We start from the raw sequence: 9,939 nt of genomic DNA, 5'->3' as shown, positions 1-9,939 counted from the left end.
AAATTTAGCAAGAAATAAATCCTTTTTTATGTCCCCTGGTTTGACCACATACTGGAGTGTCTTAAAAGATGAGATATCTTTCCAGCTTGTGCAGCCATAATACACAAAGCTAGGGAACTGATCCTACTTGAATTCCTGTTAGGTAGATGGGAAGCCACTTTTGTGCTATACAGATGTTGTAAGAATTATTTCCCATAGAAAGTGGCAACCGTCTGCATGAATCTGCTGTATCTTTTGTAGGGTTGGAGTTACTGGAACTTCAGAATATTTTTTTCATGGCACATTTCACAGGGCTTGGTGTATGCACCTTGGGACTTTAAATCTTGGATTGGATGTTACAGGAGTGCTGTATGATGGGGGGGCTGATGGATGGTCCAGGCTATACCACCCTATGTGCAGCCCAAAATTTTGCCTCTAGAATAGGTGTTTAGGGAAAGACTGTCAGGTACACCACCCTGCTTGATTAACTCTAGTTAGCTGGCTGATACAAGGGAATATCTGCCTCCAGACACACTGGATTCATCAGCTGTTTCACACACTTCACGTGATCCTGGAGGCCACAACTTCCTAGGGAATTGCCTGTATAAATTTCACTTGCAGTTTCCTTGCAAGAGTCCTCTTTCTCTAGACTGTTTCCTTTCTCCTGTTCCTGGAGCAACCCAGCCTACAGAGGTTTTGGAAATTTAGCTTCCACAGTGCATGCTGTGATCACTGGATGGCAGGTAGTGACGAAATACATAATTGCTGTAGTCTCTTGCTCTCTATGCCTGCATCCAACCACGGTAATAAAACTGGGGAAGAGCACTTCTCACTGAGCACCAGTGAGTGCAGCAGACAGAGTAACCAGGCACAGATACACACACTGAGATATTTCAGCAGGCTCCTGGTAGGAAGCTAATACTTTTCCCTGCTCAAGTCAATCAGTGCTCCCAGCTTTGTGCTTCAACAGCACCAAAACCTGCCAACAGGCTGGGCTGGGAGGAATGAGCCAGTTCCTTTGCAAGCCCTATCAGGATAATCAGTAATTCCTCTTCAAGGAGATACCAGACTTTGTTTCCATGCGTGTAAACCCATCATTGTAGAAGGAGGGCAATCTGGCCAGGAAAAAAGCCATATAGTAAAAGGTCTTGCTTCACTGTAAGGAAACCTTCACTGCCAGATATTGCAAAGTTACTAGTAGCTAATTAGAGCTGACTTAATTGGTATTTAGTGTGTTATTCCAGAAGAAAATACTTTTTCACAGAGCATGAATGCAGCAATTACACAGATGCCAAATTATGAATTATCATTTATATTTTTAATGTATTTGCATTTTCAGATTCTCTTTCCAGAATTTTAAAATTTATGCTGATATTATAAAACTGCGGAAATTACTTTTTGAGGATATATGTTTCATTTTTGATAAAGACTATAATAGAAGATGCTTCCTTTAGACAAATTACAATTGGAAAGGAAAATAAAATTGAGATTCCTGCCCAAGACCAAACACAAATACTTCTTAAAACCACCAGTGATAAATAAACTAAACTAAGCTAAACAAAAAATAAAATAAAATAAATAAAATATTGTTAATTTTTCAAATTTAATTTCAAGGGCTGGGTGGTCATTTCCAATTTTGCTCTTTCAAAACAGTTTTAAAAGGAGATTATAAACCAGAATTTTTTTAAAAAACAGTGTTTTGCTTTAAAAGTGTCAAAACAAAAAGGTTGGATGGAATTACTTTTTAATCTTGAGCAATATAGTTAATTCAACCCAAAACTGTAAAATACTGTGATTGAGTCATAGCCTAACTTTTCAAAGCCAAGAACTATTTAGGCTGAAAATACTTTGCTGAGCTCTACTTCTGCCTCAAAAGAGAAGCCTGCAGCTGTTTCATCGTGAATTATCCATGGAGCACTGAGTCCTTCCTTTACCATGCCTAATCAGCCCCAAATTTGCCTTAATCCATTAGCTTTGTTTGCTCTGTTGTCTGTCTCTTCTTTATCTTGGGAAGGAATAAAGGTGACAGCCCAGAACCAAACAGTGGAGGACTGTCCTCTTCAATTGCTTGCAAAGCAACTCACAGGGTAGTTTTTCCCTCTAATCAAAGTCCTGTAATGCCCGTAAAAGACAAGGAAAGAATTTTTTAAGGTCTCCCTTGTGAAAAGAAAACTTTATATAGGAACTGGTTTTATCAATAATGGAGATTCCTTTCAGGCTATTTTTGTCCTTCTACAAAGCTTGCTTTTTTTATTTTTAATTTTTTTCCTCTCAAGACTTTTAAGGATGTGAAATACAGGCATAAATACAACAATTTTTAAAAAAATCCAACCCTGCTTGGCTGTGATGACAAACCACAGTACCCGTATATTGAAGAAGATACTGGCTTTCCACTAATTTGCTCATCAACATCAATAAATAAATGATAAAAGAGAGAGATTAACAAGAGAAAACCAGTGGCAGCTTATGAACTGTTCACTAGTCCTAAAAGGGGTTGAATCTTTCAAAAATGAGGGCATATTTTATAGAAGCAGGTGGTTTATGTACGACTCTTCTTCCAGTCCCACAATTGCTTACGACTCAGAGCTTGCATTACAGATGAGTAAATATTTAGCCTTCATGGCCACAGAGGAGGGTTTGATGTTGAGAATGTTAAACCTTAAAGACCAGAAGGCAAATAAAAATCACCCCAGCATTTGTCCTTTGAAACAAAAACAAAGAAAGCCCAGCAGTTTTTAAGCTAGACTCAGTAGTATTCATTCTTTCTGTTGTCTGTAATTTCTGTAGGTGCTTCTCAGGCCTGTCAGTTCAACCCCATACTTCAGCCGTAGGACTTGCAGAAAACCACAGGATATGCATACAGTTGCATGCACCTCTGCTCCTCCTTGGGGTGGAACACCGCAAGGTACGCATGCGCTGTGTTCATGCACAGCCAGCCTCTCCAGTGGGAAGGAGCAGTGTCATCCCATTCCCATCCTCTCATCACATAGGTTTAGTGGCATTTCTAAGAGCTGAACTCAGGAACACATCTAGCTCAGGACTGCTACTGAAGAGAGTCCTCATTTTGGCCTTCAGGGTGCACAAAGCATCAAGCAGCCAAGCATCTCCAGGGTGACTGGTAAATGGAGATTTCCTTGGAAAAAGCCATCTCTGTTAGGAGCAATGTGAGCATGTGGAAGAGGGAGAAAGTGCCTTTTGCACAAAAATTTGCGCTACAACTCCTAGATGTGAAAGTGCTTGTTTGGTCCTGGACTGGAGGCAGGTTAAGGCATCCAACGGGAGCTGAGTGGTAAGACTGAGCACCAAGAAGGCTGAGGCCATTTGGTAGTCTATGGGAAATCTTGTGCAAAAGAAAATTTTGTTTGGTTTACATCAAAGTTGCCTCAGAAAAGCCTCAGGAAAGTGGTTGGAGGACAATATAAATCAGCAGTGGAGAGTTAATAATTTCTTTTCACTGGAGAGGAAAAACCTAGCTCCAGCAGGCGCTGGTGGGTGAGTTGGCTTAGGCAGCATATAACCTGTGGTGTGCTCCTGTGCCCAGCAAAAGCTCAGCTTTGGTCCATGGGGGGCTGGTGAGTGGCTGGTGTGAGGGTCCACTCCCAACAGCAAAGCAGACTTGTTCCTGGGAGCTTCCCACGTAGTCAAAGCGAGTTTTCACTGCTTCTGCAGCCCCACCTCAGTTGTCCGAGTCCACAACACTGGTAACACTGGTAACCGAGTCCACAGTGGTAACTTCATGTGATTATATATACTCATGAATTTTAGGTAAAAAAAAAATTCTTTGTATGTTTGCCATGGGTCAAAAAAAATGCATTTTCATGTTCCTACATGCAAAGGATTGGAAACCTCAGTTCTCGTACCAATACAAAATAATAGCTAAGGATGTGAACAACTTTAAATCCTAACACTGGAAAATGTGATGAACAAATTCACTCAATAACAAAGGAACCAATATATTAAAAGAGCACATTTCCAGAGTTCTCATGGCATCAGACAGATTGAAAATCAAGTTCACATGTCCCCAATTATTTAACAGGAATTCTTAAAATTCCCACAGGATAAGTAATTTGAAACAAGCCACAGAGCTATTTTGCTTGTTTCCTGGGGCAAATTTATGTCATAGTTTGGTAGTTACAATGTTATCAGCTGCCTTGGAAAAACAGGCTCTGCTAATGTGACCATTACCTAATTCATGCCTGGAGTCTGATCCTTGGAGATTTCTAAGCCTTTTAGTGATCCCTTGAATGGCCTCTTTATAACTTTAAATACAGAGACATTTTGTCAGGTGGCAGCCATAGTAGGAAAACAGGAAGGTTTATAAGAATAACCATTTTTGTTTGATGTCCTACCATCTGCACAACTGCAAACTTGTGTATAAACACACATGACTACTTTTTCACCACTACACATGAAAACAAAAATTACCCAAGACTGTCTGGGAGATGGGAGTGTGGAGGAGATGAAGGTACTGGTGGAGCCTAATACCTGTGTCTTCCAGAGGAGATGGAGGGAGAAAATATTTTTCCCTCTTTTCCATTGTTTATTTTTTCTGGTTTTACATCCCTTAGGAAGGACATTAGGTGGGGGGCCTGCCCTGCTGAGGGCAGTCTGTGCCTTGGGTTTCTTTATGCTCCTCACTTTGTGCACAGCTTTGGGGCAAGCCATTTCAATCTGTGGTGCCTCAGCTTCCCACTCTCCTGTGAAGTGCTTACATATGGCCTTAGGGGCTGCAGAGGGTGGTTTCCTCACACCCGGATCCCCACTGCTGCCTGCTAGGATCCCACAGGATCCCACAGCCACAGTGAGTCAGGAGGAAGGTGGTGTCAGAGAGCATCAAATCAGCCAAGTTTCCATCTGCTCTGTGTGTGCTCTGGCTGGTGGAGAGGACCCTGAAGTGGACTGGCTGTACTTTCTGCTTCCAAGGCTGCCCTTGATATGCACAGCTGGTGCCCCTGGACTCCAGCAGGCAACATGCCTTTTCTGTGGCATGTTATGTGGCAATGATTTCAATGACAGGCACGTGACTTGCACAGTAAATGTGACAAACTGAGCACTTTGCAGCTTTAAAAAGAGAAAAAAGCTTCGCCAGATTTGTGGCTGTAGATGACAATCATGGCATCATTTGGTGCCCTAAAGGCCAAGTTGATGTACTTCCCTCACAAGCTGTCTCTAAAAAAGAGGCCCCCAGGGAAAATGTGGTTTTCCAGCCTGGAGAATCCTGTCTGTGGGATCTGAAGGCCTCCATGAGCAGAAACTCGGGTCTGCCATTTTTCAGGTTTTTCCCATGGTTTGCATTGTGTTTGGAGTTGATGGATGAATAATGAGATCTTATTGCTGCTGCCCTTGTCCTTCCTCTCCCCTTCTCCTCTTCTTTGTGTCTCCTCTTTGTTGCCGTATCTTAGTTTTGGCAGAAGTATCTCTGGGACAGTGACCACAGCTGCACACATTGCTAAAAATGTCAGCATGCTAGTCAAGATAGCAAAGTAATGCAATGAAAGAAGTAGGTGGAAATAAATACTATTTCTTTTTTACTTACTTGTGGCAAATAGAATCGATAAGACAGGGAAATTTTATAGTGTGTATATAAACTCCACCTGTTTTCTGGTCATAGTTTGAAGGCAAATCATGAACTGAGATCAGGCTTTGCTTGAAATCTTTTAAACCTCTGTGAGAAGTAAAATTGATACTTATAAAGGTTAGGAGCACAAAATCACTGCAGGATTTTTCTGTAGTTCCTGGAGGCACTGCATGAGTGTGCTTTGACTGCAGGCAGCCTGAACTGTCCTTTGGGGAGCACACCCCTCACTCCATGAGGACTGGCTTTGGATGTCCACAGCAGGACTGTTGGGCCAAGGGGGCGGTTTTACTTACCAGTTGCAAAATTCCAGAGAAGCAATGCTAAGTCAGCCGAAACTTTAAATGAAAATTAAAACAAATCCCCTTTGGGATGAGATGGAAATGTCAGCCCAAGGATGAATCTGTTCTCAGTAAGTTGCAAGCAACTAAGGGAGATACAATTTGGAATCCAGCCTTGGCTGCACCACACACCATCTGTCAACCTTGTAGAGTGAAATAAAGGAAAAGCAGAGAGCCTGCAATTATCCTCTCCCTCGTTGGATAGCCCAGAGGCCAGAGAAGTGGATTCTCTTCCCTGATACATTTCTTATGACGGAAATGACACATTCATTTTCCCACAGTAGTGTTGCTGTGCATTGCACTCGCATCCTACTCGCTCTCCCCTTGGCAACCAGGAACACAAGACTGCCAGACTGGAACCTGAGTGAGAAGGCTCTCTTCCCAGTGTTAGAGATAAAGATGTAGCAAATTGCAGGAGAAGAACATGAGAGAACAGGGGATGCTGAAGTCTCTCCACTAGGCACATTGCTGGAAAAATGCAGGAGCTTTCTTCTGCCCTAACAGGCACCTGAGCACTGCTAGTACTGAACACTTACAGTCAGGCAAAATCTCTTCTCTCTCTCCTTCTCCCCCATGCCCTTGCACATTTTCGTAACCTCACAAAAGTTTCAGACAACGTCATCTTTAACCTACTGCAGGCAGGACTTGTGAGCCACGTGAGGGGGGGACCATAATTGGTCAGAACACCAGTCCCATCCATGGCCAATGAATGGGGGACTTGGACTCCACTCCCCCACACACCGCCCCAAACAGGGTGCTGGATTGTCTCTCCCTTGGCATTGCATTTTGAAAGATGTGTCTGGCAAGACAGCAAGCTGACTTTGGCAGGCACTGCCATTAGTGTGATAATTAATTAAAGAGCAGTTGAGAAAATCACAGCGCAAGGTTATTCCACAATCAGATCCACAACTCACTACCAGATCAGGGCATCCTCCTCTATTCTATATCTCTATTTTTTTTTAAGGAATTAGTAGCTTACATAGTGCACTTGAAATAAGAGAGCAGGACGAAGAGGAATGAATCCTTGTGCTAATCAGTGAGAGGACCTTGTCTGTGAGATAAGACAAACTGGGAACAGAACAGCAAGTGATATCACAGCAACAGAAAGGACAAATATGGCAAGACATAACAGCTAAGGGCTGTTTTACACAAGCCTCCTCTTGTTTCCTATCTGATACCAAAGACTGGAAGAACCTCTCTGCATAACAGGAAAGTTAGCAGGAGGAACAGGTGTCCTGTCTATTGCAATCAGAGCTGCAGCTGCTGCATAGCTCCCCATATTTCTGTGTCTTCAGCTGGGCTCTTCCACGTTCTAACAGGCGCTAGTGAAGGCGCACATATCATGTTCCAAAGCAGACACCCAGGTTGTTCCTGCTGCCACCTTTCCCACTGCTGCCCATTTAGGGAGATTCGAGATAACCACCACGCACAGGCTTTGGTGCAGCTGTGGCTCTCACCTGCCCGCACACCTGCCGGTCACTGGGCTGTCCCTGCCCCTACTGAAAGGTACCTGCAGTCCAGGCAAATACTGGGTCACAAAAAGAGCCTGTTGATGAGCGTAGGTGGGACAGACTCAATCGTCACCCTCAAGCCCCTGGTGTTTTGATATTGTGTTGCTCCTTACTTGAAGCAAAGAGGCTCAGCCCAGGACAAGAGGACTTCTGCATGTAAAATGATTGCTGTAGCCCAGTTAGTGGTTATTGAAACAGGCAGGAAAGAGTAATTTTATTTTATTCCCAATGTAGTTTCATTAAAAATGGCTGATTTTCAGAAAAATACATTTTTTCATTTCACTGATATCTTTGAACAAACTAAAAGCAGGAGAAAAGGATCTCTTTTTTTTGTTTGTTTCTTTTAACTTATTAGTACAGAAATCATCTGGAAGCTTACTCTTTGGCTTTATTGTCACTATTTTTCTTCCATGTGGGGAAAGAAAAACTTCAAATCTTCAGAGAAAAGAAAAAAAAAAACAACTTCTTGTATTTCCTAGTCAGAAGAAGACCAGAATGTTTTTTGCTTGTTTCTCAGCAGATACTTTTGTTTGAAGACTTCTCACCATCAGTTATAAAATCTTTCATGTTAAAGCAGTACAAAAACATTCAAAGTGTCATGTTGTGTCACCCCCCCTTCCATTCTCACTCTGTGCCAAGCTTTCTTTGGAGCATTGTTGTGGAAATTAAATTTTCTGGTTGGTTCTCCCCTTGCTTGTCGTTGTGAGGCCAGTGAGTTTGCTCAGGGTTTAGCACAGCTGCACCACAATGCTGCCCATGTTGTGCTGGAGACTCTTCTGGGCTTGTTTTCACTTTGACCTTCTACATGGTCTGTGGATGCAAGTACCAGTCTAGTTATGCAACTCCTCTCTCCATTGTCCAGGATTTCCCCAGTTCTTACTAGAAGCAATGTATTTTAGCTCTCACTGTAGTACCTTCTACCCACTTTGGAGCCCATGAATACTATTAATCAGGCTCTGTTTTACAGACAGAGCTTTGCTTTCCCCTCTAGGATTATATATATGTCACAGAGGAACTCATGTCCAGTTAATGATTACACTGAAGCACCTTGAGTTGATGCCATGAAGCTTCTTTTCCATCCAATCACATTTATCTGCTAGGGAAAAAAGTTTTTTAAATGTTGGAAAATGTGCTGTGTCCCATCTATTTCAGATTATTTTACATCTGAGTTTACAACAGACTTAGGCAATTTGTTCAAGATCCAAGAAGCCAGAATTATCTCCTTCCCCAATCTTCCATCAACTGAAAGGCTTTTTTTTAGCATTTTGTTTTTAATCTTCCTTAATTTCTTTTTCCCTCTCTTTTCTTTCTTTCTTTCTTTCTTTTTTAATTTTTTATTTTTTTTGTAATTTGGACACTTTGCATAACTCTTTCTTAAATACATAACTATGTCTTAAAGTGAGGCATGGGCATGAAGAAAAAATTATGCAAGCAAGCCTTTTCAGTGTAACAAATTAGATTTCATTCTGTGTAAATCTGCTGCCTGCCCTTGCTATTGATGGGTTTCACAAACTATATTGGGAGTTAACTGTAAGTCTGATTACCGTCTGTGGATTTGCAGTGCCAACAATCTATCCAGGGCTGGTGTGCCAAGCATTGCCACTGCTGCTTTCTATCTGATCTATAAGCAGTTAAAACTACACTACTTCTTTTCCCAAAAAAATAATATAATATAATACTTAATATTGTAAGTTTTTTGCTTTTTTTTTGTGGTTTTTTCTTGTGGGTTTTTTTTGTTTGTTTGTTTTTGATTATTTTTTTGTGGGTTTGATTTTTTGGGTTTTATTTGTTTGTTTTTGGGGGGTTTTTGTGATTTTTTTTCTTTCCCCTGCAGTAGCCATGGATGTTGTTGTGCAAACTGGGAGACTTCATATTCTGTTTTGCTCAGATAGGTAGGTAGCATCACCTTTGATTAGGGTGACCTGACAGTCTCCATAACAGCAGCCTGCCTTAAAGTGTTTGTTCTTTTAGTTTGCCTTATGCTGCCATCAGGGAATGAAATTTTCTAGGAAGGATGTCTGACCCAAGATAGAGTCAGGCTGATTTCTAAGGGGGAAATGACACTATACAGTTTCAACCAAATTAGATCAAGAGAAATGCATTGTGTAGTCCACACTTGAGGAAAAGAAAGACATGAAAAAATTTTTGCTATTGTTTTGACAAGAGAGTCTCAAACACTGTGTATCAGAGGATATGCTCAGTATTAGCAAGCTGCAGCACAAACCGTATTTTTCCCAGCTTACATTTCCCTCTGGGGAGGAAGACTGGTCTCTCCTGCCTGTTCACCTCCAATCCTCTGCTTGGACTCCCTGTCTTACCCACTGTGTTATCCCCCTCCTCTTCCTGCCACTCAGTTGTCTCAATGGAAAAGTCTCAGCATGAACAGTTTGTACCCTAACTAAATTCTTCTGATGCCTTCTGGATATAAATAACAATTGCTGATGGAGGAAACTCTAGTTGTGTCTTGAGGGAAAATGTATTCTCACTTACAGATCTTACTGGTCTTTTAGTGGAACCTAAAGCTGGAGAGGCG

This window comes from Cyanistes caeruleus, chromosome Z, assembly GCF_971803275.1.
Source record: "Cyanistes caeruleus chromosome Z, bCyaCae1.hap1.1, whole genome shotgun sequence".
NCBI lineage: Eukaryota > Metazoa > Chordata > Aves > Passeriformes > Paridae > Cyanistes > Cyanistes caeruleus.
The sequence above is the reverse complement of the archived record's forward strand: the minus strand, read 5'-3'. Positions refer to the sequence as shown.